The following is a 17,042-nucleotide window of genomic DNA, read 5'->3' as shown; positions in this document are numbered from 1 at the left end:
GAAACAAATGACGGGAGGGGGACGAAAGGGGAATGAGTTTATGTATTCGCAGCGCGAAATTAAACAGGTGCAATCATTCCAGCTCTAATGCACCGGATCCCATCAGAACTCCGCAGTTAAGTGTGCTTGGGTGAGAGTAGTACTCGGATGGGTGACCACTTGGGAAGCCCTCGTGTTGCACCAATTTTTTTCGGATGGGTTGTTCGACGTTACGCGCGAATGGAATTATAAATCGCTGGTTCATTTGCAAAGGTGAGTCACGGTGCCGGGGCATATTACTTGATATTAGAACGAGAAAGAGAGATGCAGAGTGCACGCACAAGGAAACAAATGACGGGAGGAGGGATGGGAGGAGAAAGAGTGTATGTATTTGCAGTGCAGAATGAAACATGAGGGATCATACCAGCACTAATACAAAGAATTCTATCAGAACTCCGCAATTAAGGGTGCTTGGGCGAGAAAATTACTCGGATGGGTGACCTCCTGCGAAGTCCTTATATTTCACCCATTTTCTTGGGAGGTCCTCGTGTTGCACCCATCTTTTTGTAGATGATTCTTTCGACGTTACGCGCGACTTGATTTATGGTGACCTCCTGGGAAGTCCTCGTGTTGCACCCATTTTTTTCGGATGGGTCGCTCGACGTTACGCGCGAATGCAATTATAAACCGCTGGTTCATTCGCAAAGGTGAGTCACGATGCTAGGGCATTTTACTTGATATTAGAACGAGAAGGAGAGATGCAGAGTGCACGCACAAGGAAACAAATGACGGGAGAGGGGATGGAGGGAGAAAGAGTGTATGTATTTGAAGCGCAGAATGAAACATGAGCGATCAAACTAGCACCAATACAACGGATTCTATCAGAACTCTGCAAGTTAAGGGTGCTTGGGCGAGAGTAGCACTAGGATGGGTGACCTCATGCGAAGTCCTTATATTTCACCTATTTTCTTAGAAAGTCCTCGTGTTGCACCCATTTTTTTGCAGATGATTCTTTCGACGTTACGCGCGACTTGAATTATGGTCCTCTGGTTTATTCGCAAATGTGAGTCACGGCACCGTAGCATTTTAATTGATATTAGAACGAGCACGGTAGGTGCAATGCGCACGCACAAGGAAACAAATGACGGGAGGGGGAAGAAAGGAGAAGGAGTTTATGTATTTGCAGCGCGGAATTAAACGGGTGCGATCATACCAGCACTAATGCACCGGATCCCATCAGAACTCCGCAGTTAAGTGTGCTTGGGCGAGAGTAGTACTCGGATGGGTGACTTCCTGGAAAGTCCTCGTGTCGCACCAATTTTTTTTCAGACGGGTCGTTCGAAGTTACGCGCGACTGGAATAAGGGTCCGCTGGTTTATACGCAAATGTGAGTCAAGAAGCAGGGGCATTTTAATCGATATTAGAACGAGAATGAGAGGTGAAGTGTGAACACACAAGGAAACAAATGACGGGAGGGGGAAGAAAGGAGAAGGAGTGTATGTATTTGTAGTGCGAAACTAAAAAGGTGCGATCATACCAGCACTAATGCCCCGGATCCCATCAGAACTCTGCAGTTAAGTGTGCTTGGGTGAGATTAGTACTCGGATGGATGACCTTCTGGGAAGTCCTCGTGTCGCACCAATTTTTTTTTCCGACGGGTCGTTCGACGTTACGCGCGTCTGGAACTAGGGTCCGCTGGTTTATACGCAAATGTGAGTCAAGAAGCAGGGGCATTTTAATCGATATTAGAACGAGAAGGAGAGATGCAGAGTGCACGCACAAGGAAACAAATGACGGGAGGGGTGATGGAGGGAGAAAAAGTGTATGTATTTGCAGCGCAGAATCAAACATGAGCAATCATACCAGCACCAATGCAACAGATTCTATCAGAACTCCGCAAGTTAGGGGTGCTTGGGCGAGAGTAGCACTAGGATGGGTGACCTACTGCGAAGTCCTTATATTTCACCCATTTTCTAAGGAAGTCCTCGTGTTGCACCCATTTTTTTGCAGATGATTCTTTCGACGATACGCGCGACTTGAATTATGGTCCTCAAGTTTATTCGCAAATGTGAGTCACGGCACTGTAGCATTTTACTTGATATTAGAACGAGCACGGGAGGTGCAGTGCGCACGCACAAGGAAACAAATGGTGGGAGGGGGAAGAAAGGAGAATGAGTTTATGTATTTGCAGCGCGAAATTAAACAGGTACGGTCATAACAGCACTAGTGCACCAGATCCATCAGAACTCCGCAGTTAAGTGTGCTTTGGCGAGATTAGTACTCGGATGGGTGACCTCCTAAGAAGTCCTCGTATAGCACCAATTTTTTTTCAGACGGGTCGTTCGACGTTACGCGCGTCTGAAACTAGGGTCCGCTGGTTTATACGCAAATGTGAGTCAAGAAGCAGGGGCATTTTAATCGATATTAGAACGAGAATGAGAGGTGAAGTGTGAACGCACAAGGAAACAAATGACGGGAGGGGGAAGAAAGGAGAAGGAGTGTATGTATTTGCAGCGCGAAATTAAACAGGTGCGATCATACCAGCACTAAAACCCCGGATCCCATCAGAACTCCGCAGTTAATTGTGCTTGGGTGAGGGTAGTACTCGGATGGGTGACCACCTGGGAAGCCCTCGTGTTGCACCTATTTTTTTTTGGATGGGTTGTTCGACGTTACGCGCGAATGGAATTATAATCCGCTGGTACATTTGCAAAGGTGAGTCACGGTGCCGGGGCATATTACTTGATATTAGAACGAGAAAAAGAGATGCAGAGTGCACGCACAAGGAAACAAATGACGGGAGGGGGGATGGAAGGAGGAAGAGTGTATGTATTTGCAGTGCAGAATGAAACATGAGGGATCATACCAGCACTAATGCAACGGATTCTATCAGAACTCCGCAGTTAAGGGTGCTTGGGCGAGAAAAGTACTCGGATGGGTGACCTCCTGCGAAGTCCTTATATTTCACCCATTTTCTTGGAGGTCCTCGTGTTGCACCCATCTTTTTGCAGATGATTCTTTCGACTTAAGCGCGACTTGATTTATGGTCCGCGGGTTTATTCGCAAATTTGAGTCACGGCGCCGTGGAATTTTACTTGATATTATAACGAGTACGGGAGGTGCAGTGCGCACGCACAAGGAAACAAATGACGGGAGAAGGAAGAAAAGAGAAGGAGTGTATGTATTTGAAGCGCAAAATTAAACAAGTGGCATCATACCAGCACTAATGCACTGGATCCCATCAGAACTCTGCAGTTAAGTGTGCTTGGGCGAGAGTAGTACTCGGATGGGTGACCTCTTGAGAAGTCCTCGTATCGCAACAATTTTTTTTCAGATGGGTCGTTCGACGTTACGCGCGACTGGAACTATGGTCTGCTGGTTTATACGCAAATGTGAGTCAAGAATCAGGGGCATTTTTATCGATATTAGAACGAGAAGGAGAGGTGCAGTGTGAACGCACAAGGAAACAAATGATGGGAGGGGGGGAGGGAAGAAGGAGTGTATGTATTTTCAGCACGAAATTAAACAGGTGCGGTCACACCAGCACAAATGCACCAGATCCCATCAGAACTCCGAAGTTAAGTGTGCTTTGGCGAAAGTAGTACAATGATGGGTTACCTCCTGGGAAGTTCTCGTGTTGCACCCATTTTTTTTTTTTTCAGATGTGCCGTTCGACGTTACGCGCGACTTTAATTATGGTCCGTAGGTTTATTCGCAAATGTGAGTCACGGCGCCGTGGCATTTTACTTGATATTTGAACGAGAACGAGAGGTGCAGTGCGCACGCACAAGGAAACAAATGACGGGAGGGGGAAGAAAGGAGAAGTAGTTTAGGTATTTGCAGCGCGAAATTAAACTGTTGCGATCATACCAGCACTAATGCACCGGATCCCATCAGAACTCAGCAGATAAGTGTGCTTGGGCGAGAGTGGTACTCGGATGGGTGACCTCCTTGGAAGTCCTCGTGTCGCACTAATTTTTTTTTTCAGACGGGTCGTTCGACGTTACGCGCGACTGGAACTAGGGTCCACTAGTTTATATGCAAATGTGAGTCAAGAAGCAGGGGCATTTTAATCGATATTAGAACGAGAAGGAGAGATGCAGAGTGCACGCACAAGGAAACAAATGACGAGAGGGGTGATGGAGGGAGAAAAAGTGTATGTATTTGCAGCGCAGAATGAAACATGAGCAATCATACCAGCACCAATGCAACGGATTCTATCAGAACTCCGCAAGTTAGGGGTGCTTGGGCGAGAGTAGCACTAGGATGGGTGACCTCCTGCGAAGTCCTTATATTTCACCTATTTTCTTAGGAAGTCCTCGTGTTGCACCCATTTTTTTGCAGAAGATTCTTTCGACGATACGCGCGACTTGAATTATGGTCCTCAGGTTTATTCGCAAATGTGAGTCACGGCACCGTAGCATTTTGCTTGATATTAGAACGAGCACGGGAGGTGCAGTGCGCACGCATAAGGAAACAAATGGCGGGAGGGGGAAAAAAGTAGAATGAGTTTAGGTATTTGCAGCGCGAAATTAAACTGGTGCGATCATACCAGCACTAATGCACCGGATCCCATCAGAACTCCGCACTTAAGTGTGCTTGGGCGAGAGTAGTACTCGGATGGGTGACCTCCTGGGAAGTCCTCGTGTCGCACTAATTTTTTTTTTCAGACGGGTCGTTCGACGTTACGCGCGACTGGAACTAGGGTCCACTGGTTTATACGCAAATGTGAGTCAAGAAGCAGGGGCATTTTAATCGATATTAGAACGAGAAGGAGAGATGCAGAGTGCACGCACAAGGAAACAAATGACGGGAGGGGTGATGGAGGGAGAAAAAGTGTATGTATTTGCAGCGCAGAATCAAACATGAGCAATCATACCAGCACCAATGCAACAGATTCTATCAGAACTCCGCAAGTTAGGGGTGCTTAGGCGAGAGTAGTACTAGCATGGGTTACTTCCTGCGAAGTCCTTATATTTGACCTATTTTCTTTTGAAGTCGTCGTGTTGCACCCATTTTTTTGCAGATGATTCTTTCGACGTTACGCGCGACTTGTATTATGGTCCTCAGGTTTATTCGCAAATGTGAGTCACGGCGCTGTAGCATTTTACTTGATATTAGAACGAGAACGGGAGGTGCAGTGCGCACGCACAAGGAAACTAATGACGGGAGGGGGAAGAAAGGGGAATGAGTTTATGTATTTGCAGCGCAAAATTAAACTGGTGCGATCATACCAGCACTACTGCACCGGATCCCATCAGAAGTCCGCAGTGAAGTGTGCTTGGGTGAGATTAGTACTCGGATGGGTGACCTCCTGGGAAGTCCTCGTGTCGCACCAATTTTTTTTCAGACGGGTCGTTCGACGTTACGTGCGTCTGGAGCTAGGATCCGCTGGTTTATACGCAAATGTGAGTCAAGAAGCATGAGCATTTTAATCGATGTTAGAACGAGAATGAGAGGTGAAGTGTGAACTCACAAGGAAACAAATGACGGGAGGGAGAAGAATGGAGAAGGAGTGTATGTATTTGCAGCGCGAAATTAAACAGGTGCGATCATACCAGCACTAAAGCTCCGGATCCCTTCAGAACCCCATAGTTAAGTGTGCTTGGGCGAGGGTAGTACTCGAATGGGTGACCACTTGGGAAGCCCTCGTGTTGCACCTATTTTTTTTCGGATGGGTTGTTCGACGTTACGCGCGAATGGAATTATAAATTGCTGGTTCATTTGTAAAGGTAAATCACGGTGTCGGGGCATATTACTTTATATTAGAACGAGAAAGAGAGATGAAGATTGCATGCACAAGGAAACAAATGACGGGATGAGGGATGGAAGGAGAAAGAGTGTATGTATTTGCTGTGTAGAATGAAACATGAGGGATCATACCAGTACTAATGCAACGGATTCTATCAGAACTCCACAGTTAAGGGTGCTTGGGCGAGAGTAGTACTTCGGATGGGTTACCAGTTGGAAAGTCCTCGTGTTGCACCCATTTTCTTGGGAGGTCCTCGTGTTGCACCCGTCTTTTTGCAGATGATTCTTTCGACGTTATGCTCGACTTGATTTATGGTCCGTAGGTTTATTCGCAAATGTGAGTCACGGCGCCGTGGCATTTTACTTGATATTAGAACGAGTACGGGAGATGCAGTGCGCACGCACAAGGAAACAAATGACGGGACGAGGAAGAAACGAGAATGAGTGTATGAATTTGGCGCAAAATTAAACAAGTGGCATCATACAAGCACTACTGCACTGGATCCCATCAGAACTCTGCAGTTAAGTGTGCTTGGGCGAGAGTAGTACTCGGATGGGTGACCTCTTGAGAAGTCCTCGTATCGCAATAATTTTTTTTCAGATGGGTCGTTCGACGTTACGCGCGACTGGAACTATTGTCCGCTGGTTTATACGCAAATGTGAGTCAAGAATCAGGGGCATTTTAATCGATATTAGAACGAGAAGGAGAGGTGCAGTGTGAACGCACAAGGAAACAAATGATGGGAGGGGGGGAGGGAAGAAGGAGTTTATGTATTTTCAGCACGAAATTAAACAGGTGCGGTCACACCAGCACAAATGCACTGGATCCCATCAGAACTCCGCAGTTAAGTGTGCTTTGGCGAAAGTAGTACAATGATGGGCTACTTCCTGGGAAGTTCTCGTGTTGCACCCATTTTATTTTTTTCAGATGTGCCGTTCGACATTACGCACGACTTTAATTATGGTGTCCGCAGATTTATTCGCAAATGTAAGTCATGGCGCCGTGGCATTTTACTTGATATTTGAACGAGAACAAGAGGTGCTGTGCGTACGCACATGGAAACAAAAGACGGGAGGGGGAAGAAAGGAGAAGGAGTTTATGTATTTGCAGCGTGAAATTAAACGGGTGCGATCATACCAGCACTAATGCACCAGATCCCATCAGAACTCCGCAGTTAAGTGTGCTTGGGCGAGAGTAGTACTCGGATGGGTGACCTCTTGGGAAGTCCTCTTGTCGCACCAATTTTTTTTCAGACGGGTCGTTCGACGTTACGCGCGACTGGAACAAGGGTCCACTGGTTTATACGCAAATGTGAGTCAAGAAGCAGGGGCATTTTAATCGATATTAGAACGAGAAGGAGAGGTGCAGTGTGAACGCACAAGGAAACATATGATGGGAGGGGGACAGGGAAGAAGGAGTGTATGTATTTTCAGCACGAAATTAAACAGGTGCGGTCACACCAGAACAAATGCACCGGATCCCATCAGAACTCCGTAGTTAAGTGTGCTTTGGCGAAAGTAGTACAATGATGGGTTACCTCCTGGGAAGTTCTCGTGTTGCACCCATTTTCTTTTTTTTTTTCAGATGTGTCGTTCGACGTTACGCGCGACTTTAATTATGGTCCACAGATTTATTCGCAAATGTGAGTCACGGCGCCGTGGCATTTTACTAGATATTTGAACGAGAACGAGAGGTGCAGTGCGCACGCACAAGGAAACAAATGACGGGAGGGGGAAGAAAGGAGAAGGAGTGTATGTATTTTCCGCACGAAATGAAACAGGTGCGATCATACCAGCACTAATGCAACGGATTCTATCAGAACTCCGTAAGTAAGGGTGCTTGGGCGAGAGTAGTACTAGCATGGGTTACCTCCTGCGAAGTCCTTATATTTCACCTATTTTCTTGTGAAGTCCTCGTGTTGCACCCATTTTTTTGTAGATGATTCTTTCGACGTTACGCGCGACTTGTATTATGGTCCTCAGGTTTATTCGCAAATGTGAGTCACGGCGCTGTAGCATTTTACTTGATATTAGAACGAGAACGGGAGGTGCAGTGCGCACGCACAAGGAAACTAATGACGGGAGGGGGAAGAAAGGGGAATGAGTTTATGTATTTGCAGCACAAAATTAAACTGGTGCGATCATACCAGTACTAATGCACCGGATCCCATCAAAAGTCCGCAGTGAAGTGTGCTTGGGTGAGATTAGTACTCGGATGGGTGACCTCCTGGGAAGTCCTCGTGTCGCACCAATTTTTTTTCAGACGGGTCGTTCGACGTTACGTGCGTCTGGAGTTAGGATCCGCTGGTTTATACGCAAATGTGAGTCAAGAAGCAGGAGCATTTTAATCGATATTAGAACGAGAATGAGAGGTGAAGTGTGAACGCACAAGGAAACAAATGACGGGAGGGGGAAGAATGGAGAAGGAGTGTATGTATTTGCAGCGCGAAATTAAACAGGTGCGATCTTACCAGCACTAAAGCTACGGATCCCATCAGAACTCCGCAATTAATTGTGCTTGGGCGAGCGTAGTACTCGGATGGGTGACGACTTGGGAAGCCCTCGTGTTGCGCCTATTTTTTTTCGGATGGGTTGTTCGACGTTACGCGCGAATGGAATTATAAACCGTTGGTTCATTTGCAAAGGTGAGTCACGGTGCCGGGGCATATTACTTGATATTAGAATGAGAAAAAGAGATGCAGAGTGCACGCACAAGGAAACAAACGACGGGAGGGGGGATGGGAGGAGAAAGAGTGTGTGTATTTGCAGTGCAGAATGAAACATGAGGGATCATACCAGCACTAATGCAACGGATTCTATCAGAACTCCGCAGTTAAGGGTGCTTGGGCGAGAAAAGTACTCGGATGGGTGACCTCCTGCGAAGTCCTTATATTTCACCCATTTTCTTGGGAGGTCCTCGTGTTGCACCAATTTTTTTGCAGATGATTCTTTCGACGTTACGCGCGACTTGATTTATGGTCTGCAGGTTTATTCGCAAATGTGAGTCACGGCGCCGTGGCATTTTACTTGATATTAGAACGAGTACGGGAGGTGCAGTGCGCACGCACAAGGAAACAAATGACGGGAGGGGGAAGAAAAGAGAAGGAGTGTATCTATTTGCAGCGCGAAATTAAACAGTTGCGATCATATCAACACTAATGCACCGGATCCCATCAGAACTCCGCAGTTAAGTGTGCTTGGGCGAGAGTAGTACTCGGATGGCTGACCTCCTGGGAAGTCCTCGTGTCGCACCAATTTATTTTCAGACGGGTCGTTCGACGTTACGCGCGACTTGAACTAGGGTCCGCTGGTTTATACGCAAATGTGAGTCAAAAAGAATGGGCATTTTAATCGATATTAGAACGAGAAGGAGAGGTGCAGTGTGGACGCACAAGGAAACAAATTATGGGAGGGGGAGGGAAGGAGAAGGAGTGTATGTATTTTCAGCACGAAATGAAACAGGTGCGATCATACCAGCACTAAAGCCCCGGATCCCATCAGAACTCCGCAGTTAAGTGTGCTTGGCGAGATTAGTACTCGGATGGTTGACCTCCTGGGAAGTCCTCGTGTCGCACCAATTTTTTTTCAGACGGGTCGTTCGACGTTACGCGCGTCTGGAACTAGGGTCCGCTGGTTTATACGCAAATATGAGTCGAGAAGCAGGAGCATTTTAATCGAAATTAGAACGAGAATGAGAGGTAAAGTGTGAACGCACAAGGAAACAAATGACGGGAGGGGGAAGAAAGGAGAAGGAGTGTATGTATTTGCAGCCCGAAATTAAACAGGTGCGGTCATACCAGCACTAAAGCTCCGGATCCCATCAGAACTCCGCAATTAAGTGTGCTTGGGCGAGAGTAGTACTCGGATGGGTGTCCACCTGGAAAGCCCTCGTGTTGCACCTATTTTTTTTTCGGATGGGTTGTTCGACGTTACGCGCGAATGGAATTATAAACCGCAGGTTCATTTGCAAAGGTGAGTCACGGTGCCGGGGCATATTACTTGATATTAGAACGAGAAAGAGAGATGCAGCTTGCACGCAAAAGGAAACAAATGACGGGAGGGAGGATGGGAGGAGAAAGAGTGTATGTATTTGCAGTACATAATGAAACATGAGGGATCATACCAGCACTAATGCAACGGATTCTATCAGAACTCCGCAGTTAAGGGTGCTTGGGCGAGAAAAGTACTCGGATGGGTGACCTCCTGCGAAGTCCTTATATTTCACCCATTTTCTTGGGAGGTCCTCGTGTTGCACCCATCTTTTTGCAGATGATTCTTTCGACTTTACGCGCTACTTGATTTATGGTCCGCAGGTTTATTCGCAAATGTGAGTCACGGCGCCGTGGCATTTTACTTAATATTAGAACGAGTACGGGAGGTGCAGTGCGCACGCACAAGGAAACAAATGACGGGAGGAGGAAGAAAAGAGAAGGAGTGTATGTATTTGAAGCGCAAAATAAACAAGTGGCGTCATACCAGCACTAATGCACTGGATCCCATCAGAACTCTGCAGTTAAGTGTGCTTGGGCGAGAGTAGTACTCAGATGGGTGACCTCTTGGGAAGTCCTCGTATCGCAACAATTTTTTTCAGATGGGTCGTTCGACATTACGCGCGACTGGAACTATGGTCCGCTGGTTTATACGCAAATGTAAGTCAAGAATCAGGGGCATTTTAATCGAAATTAGAACGAGAAGGAGAGGTGCAGTGTGAATGCACAAGGAAACAAATGATGGGAGGGGGGGAGGGAAGAAGGAGTGTATGTATTTTCAGCACGAAATTAAACATGTGCGGTCACACCAGCACAAATGCACCGGATCCCATCAGAACTCTGCAGTTAAGTGTGCTTTGGCGAAAGTAGTACAATGATGGGTTACCTCCTGGGAAGTTCTCTTGGTGCACCCATTTTCTTTTTTTCAGATGTGCCATTCGACGTTACGCGCGACTTTAATTATGGTCCGCAGATTTATTCACAAATGTGAGTCACGGCGCCGTGGCATTTAACTTGATATTTGAGCGAGAACGAGAGGTGCAGTGCGCACCCAAAAGGAAACAAATGACGGGAGGGGGAAGAAATGTGAAGGAGTTTATGTATTTGCAGCGCGAAATTAAACAGGTGCGATCACACCAGCACTAATGCACCGGATCCCATCAGAACTCCGCAGTTAAGTGTGCTTGGGCGAGAGTAGTACTCGGATGGGTTACCTCTTGGGAAGTCCTCGTGTCACGGCGCCGTGACTCACATTTGCGAATAAATCTGCGGGCCATAATTAAAGTCGCGCGTAACGTCGAACGACACATCTGAAAAAAAGAAAATGGGTGCAACACGAGAACTTCCAAGGATGTAACCCATCATTGTACTACTTTCGCCAAAGCACACTTAACTGCGGAGTTCTGATGGGATCCAGTGCATTAGTGCTGGTGTGACCGCACCTGTTTAATTTCGTGCTGAAAATACATACACTCCTTCTTCCCTCCCCCCCTCCCATCATTTGTTTCCTTGTGCGTTCACACTGCACCTCTCCTTCTCGTTCGAATATGGATTAAAATGCCCCTGATTCTTGACTCACATTTGCGTATAAACCAGCGGACCATAGTTCCAGTCGCGCGTAACGTCGAACAACCCATCTGAACAAAAATTATTGCGATACGAGGACTTCCCAAGAGGTCACCCATCCGAGTACTACTCTCGCCCAAGCACACTTAACTGCAGAGTTCTGATGGGATCCAGTGCATTAGTTCTGGTATGACGCCACTTGTTTAATTTTGGGCTTCAAATACATACACTCCTTCTCTTTTCTTCCTCCTCCCGTCATTTGTTTCCTTGTGCGTGCGAACTACACCTCCCGTACTCGTTCTAATATCAAGTAAAATGCCACGGCGCCGTGAATCACATTTGCGAATAAACCTGCGGACCATAAATCAAGTCGCGCTTAACGTCGAAAGAATCATCTGCAAAAAGATGGGTGCAACACGAGGACCTCCCAAGAAAATGGGTGAAATATAAGGACTTCGCAGGAGGTCATCCATCCGAGTACTTTTCTCGCCCAAGCACCCTTAACTGCGGAGTTCTGATAGAATTCGTTGCATTAGTGCTGGTATGATCCCTCATGTTTCATTCTGCACTGCAAATACATACACTCTTTCTCCTCCCATCCCCCCTCCCGTCATTTGTTTCCTTGTGCGTGCACTCTGCATCTCTCTTTCTCGTTCTAATATCAAGAAATATGCCCCGGCACCGTGACTCACCTTTGCAAATGAACCAGCGGTTTATAATTCCATTCGCGCGTAACGTCGAACAACCCATCCGAGAAAAAAAAGGTGCAACACGAGGGCTTCCCAAGTGGTCACCCATCCGAGTACTACTCTTGCCCAAACACACCTAACTGCGGAGTTCTAATGGGATCCGGGGCTTTAGTGCTGGTATGATCGCACCTGTTTAATTTCGCGCTGCAAATACATACACTCCTTCTTCTTTCTTCCCCCTCCGTCATTTGTTTCCTTGTGCGTTCAAACTTCATCTCTCATTCTCGTTCTAATATCGATTAAAATGCCCCTACTTCTTGACTCAAATTTGCGTATAAACCAGCGGACCCTCGTTCCAGTCGCGCGTAACATCGAACGACCCGTCTGAAAAAAAATTGGTGCGACACGAGGACTTCCCAAGAGGTCCCAATCCGAGTACTACTCTCGCCCAAGCACACTTAACTATAGAGTTCTGATGGGATCCAGTGCATTAGTGCTGGTATGACGCCACTTGTTTAATTTTGGGCTTCAAATACATACACTCCTTCTCTTTTCTTCCTCCTCCCGTCATTTGTTTCCTTGTGCGTGCGAACTACACCTCCCGTACTCGTTCTAATATCAAGTAAAATGCCACGGCGCCGTGAATCACATTTGCGAATAAACCTGCGGACCATAAATCAAGTCGCGCTTAACGTCGAAAGAATCATCTGCAAAAAGATGGGTGCAACACGAGGACCTCCCAAGAAAATGGGTGAAATATAAGGACTTCGCAGGAGGTCACCCATCCGAGTACTTTTCTCGCCCAAGCACCCTTAACTGCGGAGTTCTGATAGAATTCGTTGCATTAGTGCTGGTATGATCCCTCATGTTTCATTCTGCACTGCAAATACATACACTCTTTCTCCTCCCATCCCCCCTCCCGTCATTTGTTTCCTTGTGCGTGCACTCTGCATCTCTCTTTCTCGTTTTAATATCAAGAAATATGCCCCGGCACCGTGACTCACCTTTGCAAATGAACCAGCGGTTTATAATTACATTCGCGCGTAACATCGAACAACCCATCCGAGAAAAAAAAGGTGCAACACGAGGGCTTCCCAAGTGGTCACCCATCCGAGTACTACTCTTGCCCAAGCACACCTAACTGCGGAGTTCTAATGGGATCCGGGGCTTTAGTGCTGGTATGATCGCACCTGTTTAATTTCGCGCTGCAAATACATACACTCCTTCTTCTTTCTTCCCCCTCCGTCATTTGTTTCCTTGTGCGTTCAAACTTCATCTCTCATTCTCGTTCTAATATCGATTAAAATGCCCCTGCTTCTTGACTCACATTTGCGTATAAACCAGCGGACCCTACTTCTAGACGCGCGTAACGTCGAACGACCCGTCTGAAAAAAAATTGGCGCGACACGAGGATTTCCCAGGAGGTCACCCATCCGAGTACTAATATCGCCCAAGCAAACTTAACTACGGTGTTCTGATGGGATCCGGTGCATTAGTGCTGGTATGATAGCACCTGTTTAATTTCGCGCTGGAAATACATAAACTCATTCCCCTTTCTTCCCCCACCCGTCATTTGTTTCCTTGTGCGTGCGCACTGCACCTCCCGTTCTCATTCTAATATCAAGTAAAATGCTACGGTGCCGTGACTCACATTTGCGGATAAACCTGAGGACCATAATTCAAGTCGCGCGTATCGTCGAAAGAATCATCTGCAAAAAAATGGGTGCAACACGAGGACTTCCTAAAAAAATGGGTGAAATATAAGGACTTCGCAGGAGGTCACCCATCCTAGTGCTACTCTCGCCCAAGAACCCTTAACTTGCGGAGTTCTGAGAGAATCCGTTGCATTGGTGCTGGTATGATTGCTCATGTTTCATTATGCGCTGCAAATACATACACTTTTTCTCCCTCCATCCCCCCTCTCGTCATTTGTTTCCTTGTGCGTGCACTCTGTAGCTCTCCTTCTCGTTCTAATATCGATTAAAATGCCCCTGCTTCTTGACTCACATTTGCGTATAAACCAGCGGATCCTAGTTCCAGTCGCGCGTAACGTCGAACGACCCGTCTGAAAATAAATTAGTTGGACACGAGGACTTCCCAGGAGGTCACCCATCCGAGTACTACTCTCGCCCAAGCACACTTAACTGCGGAGTTCTGATGGGGTCCGGGGCATTAATGCTGGTATGATCGCACCCGTTTAATTTGGCGTTGCAAATACATATACTCCTTCTCCTTTCTTTCCCCTCCCGTCATTTGTTTCCTTGTGCGTGCGCACTGCACCTCTTGTTCTCGTTCAAATATCAAGTAAAATGCCACGGTGCCGTGACTCTCATTTGCGAATAAATCTACGGACCATAATTAAAGTTGCGCGTAACGTCGAACGGCACATCTGAAAAAAAGAAGATGGGTGCAACACGAGGACTTCACAAGAAAATGGGTGAAATATAAGGACTTCGCAGGAGGAAACCCATGCTAGTACTACTCTCGCCCAAGCACCCTTACCTACGGAGTTCTGATAGAATCCGTTGCATTAGTGCTGGTATGATCGCACCTGTTTCATTTCGTGCTGAAAATACATACACTCTCCTTCTCCTTCCCTCCCCCTCCCGTCAATTGTTTCCTTGTGCGTTCACACTGCACCTCTCCTTCTCGTTCTAATATCGATTAAAATGCCACTGCTTCTTGACTCACATTTGCGTATAAACCAGCGGACCCTAGTTCCAGTCGCGCGTAACGTCGAACGACCCGTCTGAAAAAAAATTGGTGGGACACGAGGACTTCCCAGGAGGTCACCCATCCGAGTACTACTCTCGCCCAAGCACACTTAACTGCGGAGTTCTGATGGGATCCGGTGCATTAATGCTGGTATGATCACACCCGATTAATTTTGCGCTGCAAATACATAAACTCCTTCTCCTTTCTTCCCCCTCCCGTCATTTGTTTCCTTGTGCGTGCGCACTGCACCTCCCGTGCTCGTTCTAATATCAAGTAAAATGCTACGGTGCCGTGACTCACATTTGCGAATAAACCTGAGGACCATAATTCAAGTCGCGCGTATCGTCGAAAGAATCATCTGTAAAAAAATGGGTGCAACACGAGGACTTCCTAAGAAAATGGGTGAAATATAAGGACTTCGCAGGAGGTCACCCATCCTTGTGCTACTCTCGCCCAATCACCCTTTAACTTGCGGAGTTCTGATAGAATCCGTTGCATTGGTGCTGGTATGATTGCTCATGTTTCATTCTGCGCTGCAGATACATACACTTTTTCTCCCTCCATCCCCCCTCCCGTCATTTGTTTCCTTGTGCGTGCACTCTGCATCTCTCCTTCTCGTTCTAATATTGATTAAAATGCCCCTGCTTCTTGACTCACATTTGCGTATAAACCAGTGGACCCTAGTTCCAGTCGCGCGTAACGTCGAACGACCCGTCTGAAAAAATAATTAGTGCGACACGAGGACTTCCCAAGAGGTCTCCAATCCGAGTACTACTCTCTCCCAAGCACACTTAACTGCGGAGTTCTGATGGGATCCGGTGCATTAGTGATGGTATGATCGCACCTGTTTAATTTCGCGCTGCAAATACATAAACTCCTTCTCCTTTCTTCCCCCTCCCGTCATTTGTTTCCTTGTGCGTGCGCACTGCACCTCTCGTTCTCGTTCAAATATCAAGTAAAATGCCACGGCGCCGTGACTCACATTTGCGAATCAATCTGCGGACCATAATTAAAGTCGCGCGTAACGTAGAACGACACATCTGAAAAAAAGAAAATGGGTGCAACACGAGAACTTCCCATGAGGTAACCCACCATTGTACTACTTTTTCGCCAAAGCACACTTAACTGCGGAGTTCTGATGGGATCCGGTGCATTTGTGCTGGTGTGACCGCACCTGTTTAATTTCGTGCTGAAAATACATACACTCCTTCTTCCCTCTCCCCTCCCATCATTTGTTTCCTTGTGCGTTCACACTGCACCTCTCCTTCTCGTTCTAATATCGATTAAAATGCCCTTGATTCTTGACTCACATTTGCGTATAAACCAGCGGACCATAGTTCCAGTAGCGCGTAACGTCGAACGACATATCCGAAAAAAAATTGTTGCGATACGAGGGCTTCCCAAGAGGTCACGCATCCGAGTACTACTCTCGCCCAAGCACACTAAACTGCAGAGTTCTGATGGGATCGAGTGCATTAGTGCTGGTATGATGCCACTTGTTTAATTTTGCGCTTCAAATACATACACTCCTTCTCTTTTCTTCCTCCTCTCGTCATTTGTTTCCTTTTGCGTGCGTACTGCACCTCCCGTTCTCGTTCTAATATCAAGTAAAATGTCACGGCGCCGTGACTCACATTTGCGAATAAACATGCGGACCATAAATCAATTCGCGTGTAACGTCGAAAGAATCATTTGCAAAAAGATGGGTGCAACACGAGGACCTCCCAAGAAAATGGGTGAAATATAAGGACTTCGCAGGAGGTCACCCATCCGAGTACTTTTCAAGCCCAAGCACCCTGAACTGCAGAGTTCTGATGGGATCGAGTGCATTAGTGCTGGTATGCTGCCACTTGTTTAATTTTGCGCTTCAAATACCTACACTCCTTTTCTTTTCTTCCTCCTCCCGTCATTTGTTTCCTTTTGCGTGCGCACTGCACCTCCCGTTCTCGTTCTAATATCAAGTAAAATGCCACGGCGCCGTGACTCTCATTTGCGAATCAACATGCGGACCATAAATCAATTCGCGCGTAACGTCGAAAGAATCATCTGCAAAAAGATGGGTGCAACACGAGGACCTCCCAAGAAAATGGGTGAAATATAAGGACTTCGCAGGAGGTCACCCATCCGAGTACTTTTCTCGCCCAAGCACCCTTAACTGCGGAGTTCTGATAGAATCAGTTGCATTAGTGCTGGTATGATCCCTCATGTTTCATTCTGCACTGCAAATACATACACTCTGTTTCCTTCCATCCCCCCTCATGTATCATTCTGCACTGCAAATACATACACTCTGTTTCCTTCCATCCCCCCTCATGTATCATTCTGCACTGCAAATACATACACTCTGTCTCCT

The 17,042-nt window shown here is 46.9% G+C and overlaps 3 non-coding genes and 28 pseudogenes across 3 annotated transcripts; 22 read left to right on the top strand and 9 right to left on the bottom strand.

Annotated features, from left to right (window-relative positions):
- The first annotated feature begins 65 nt into the window (after positions 1–65).
- On the top strand, positions 66–184 carry LOC148248626 (5S ribosomal RNA; annotated as a pseudogene).
- A 994-nt stretch (positions 185–1,178) lies between these two features.
- Positions 1,179–1,297, top strand: LOC148248625 (5S ribosomal RNA). Its single transcript, XR_015815514.1, has one exon. It is a non-coding gene; the product is annotated as a 5S ribosomal RNA (ribosomal RNA).
- Positions 1,298–1,502: 205 nt separating this feature from the next.
- Positions 1,503–1,621, top strand: LOC148248624 (5S ribosomal RNA; annotated as a pseudogene).
- An 885-nt stretch (positions 1,622–2,506) lies between these two features.
- Positions 2,507–2,625, top strand: LOC148248623 (5S ribosomal RNA). The gene has a single exon (XR_015814449.1). It is a non-coding gene; the product is annotated as a 5S ribosomal RNA (ribosomal RNA).
- A 559-nt stretch (positions 2,626–3,184) lies between these two features.
- LOC148248622 (5S ribosomal RNA) lies at positions 3,185–3,302 on the top strand (annotated as a pseudogene).
- A 204-nt stretch (positions 3,303–3,506) lies between these two features.
- Positions 3,507–3,625, top strand: LOC148248621 (5S ribosomal RNA; annotated as a pseudogene).
- A 210-nt stretch (positions 3,626–3,835) lies between these two features.
- Positions 3,836–3,954, top strand: LOC148248620 (5S ribosomal RNA; annotated as a pseudogene).
- A 563-nt stretch (positions 3,955–4,517) lies between these two features.
- LOC148248619 (5S ribosomal RNA) lies at positions 4,518–4,636 on the top strand. Its single transcript, XR_015816011.1, has one exon. It is a non-coding gene; the product is annotated as a 5S ribosomal RNA (ribosomal RNA).
- A 563-nt stretch (positions 4,637–5,199) lies between these two features.
- LOC148248618 (5S ribosomal RNA) lies at positions 5,200–5,318 on the top strand (annotated as a pseudogene).
- A 205-nt stretch (positions 5,319–5,523) lies between these two features.
- Positions 5,524–5,642, top strand: LOC148248617 (5S ribosomal RNA; annotated as a pseudogene).
- Positions 5,643–6,202: 560 nt separating this feature from the next.
- LOC148248616 (5S ribosomal RNA) lies at positions 6,203–6,320 on the top strand (annotated as a pseudogene).
- A 204-nt stretch (positions 6,321–6,524) lies between these two features.
- Positions 6,525–6,643, top strand: LOC148248615 (5S ribosomal RNA; annotated as a pseudogene).
- A 211-nt stretch (positions 6,644–6,854) lies between these two features.
- Positions 6,855–6,973, top strand: LOC148248614 (5S ribosomal RNA; annotated as a pseudogene).
- A 204-nt stretch (positions 6,974–7,177) lies between these two features.
- LOC148248613 (5S ribosomal RNA) lies at positions 7,178–7,296 on the top strand (annotated as a pseudogene).
- A 567-nt stretch (positions 7,297–7,863) lies between these two features.
- Positions 7,864–7,982, top strand: LOC148248612 (5S ribosomal RNA; annotated as a pseudogene).
- A 205-nt stretch (positions 7,983–8,187) lies between these two features.
- On the top strand, positions 8,188–8,306 carry LOC148248611 (5S ribosomal RNA; annotated as a pseudogene).
- Positions 8,307–8,866: 560 nt separating this feature from the next.
- LOC148248610 (5S ribosomal RNA) lies at positions 8,867–8,985 on the top strand (annotated as a pseudogene).
- Positions 8,986–9,190: 205 nt separating this feature from the next.
- LOC148248609 (5S ribosomal RNA) lies at positions 9,191–9,308 on the top strand (annotated as a pseudogene).
- Positions 9,309–9,513: 205 nt separating this feature from the next.
- LOC148248608 (5S ribosomal RNA) lies at positions 9,514–9,632 on the top strand (annotated as a pseudogene).
- Positions 9,633–10,193: 561 nt separating this feature from the next.
- LOC148248607 (5S ribosomal RNA) lies at positions 10,194–10,311 on the top strand (annotated as a pseudogene).
- A 203-nt stretch (positions 10,312–10,514) lies between these two features.
- LOC148248606 (5S ribosomal RNA) lies at positions 10,515–10,633 on the top strand (annotated as a pseudogene).
- Positions 10,634–10,842: 209 nt separating this feature from the next.
- On the top strand, positions 10,843–10,961 carry LOC148248605 (5S ribosomal RNA; annotated as a pseudogene).
- Positions 10,962–11,044: 83 nt separating this feature from the next.
- LOC148248604 (5S ribosomal RNA) lies at positions 11,045–11,163 on the bottom strand (annotated as a pseudogene).
- Positions 11,164–11,367: 204 nt separating this feature from the next.
- On the bottom strand, positions 11,368–11,485 carry LOC148248603 (5S ribosomal RNA; annotated as a pseudogene).
- A 561-nt stretch (positions 11,486–12,046) lies between these two features.
- LOC148248602 (5S ribosomal RNA) lies at positions 12,047–12,165 on the bottom strand (annotated as a pseudogene).
- Positions 12,166–13,047: 882 nt separating this feature from the next.
- Positions 13,048–13,166, bottom strand: LOC148248601 (5S ribosomal RNA; annotated as a pseudogene).
- Positions 13,167–13,370: 204 nt separating this feature from the next.
- LOC148248600 (5S ribosomal RNA) lies at positions 13,371–13,489 on the bottom strand (annotated as a pseudogene).
- Positions 13,490–14,051: 562 nt separating this feature from the next.
- LOC148248599 (5S ribosomal RNA) lies at positions 14,052–14,169 on the bottom strand (annotated as a pseudogene).
- A 565-nt stretch (positions 14,170–14,734) lies between these two features.
- On the bottom strand, positions 14,735–14,853 carry LOC148248598 (5S ribosomal RNA; annotated as a pseudogene).
- A 563-nt stretch (positions 14,854–15,416) lies between these two features.
- On the bottom strand, positions 15,417–15,535 carry LOC148248597 (5S ribosomal RNA; annotated as a pseudogene).
- Positions 15,536–15,744: 209 nt separating this feature from the next.
- On the bottom strand, positions 15,745–15,865 carry LOC148248596 (5S ribosomal RNA; annotated as a pseudogene).
- Positions 15,866–17,042: the final 1,177 nt, after the last annotated feature.

This window comes from Carica papaya, chromosome 8 (assembly GCF_054855325.1).
Source record: "Carica papaya isolate Zhongbai chromosome 8, ASM5485532v1, whole genome shotgun sequence".
Taxonomy (NCBI): Eukaryota; Viridiplantae; Streptophyta; class Magnoliopsida; order Brassicales; family Caricaceae; genus Carica; species Carica papaya.
Note: the sequence above shows the minus strand (reverse complement) of the source record. Positions and strands in the feature narration are given on the sequence as shown.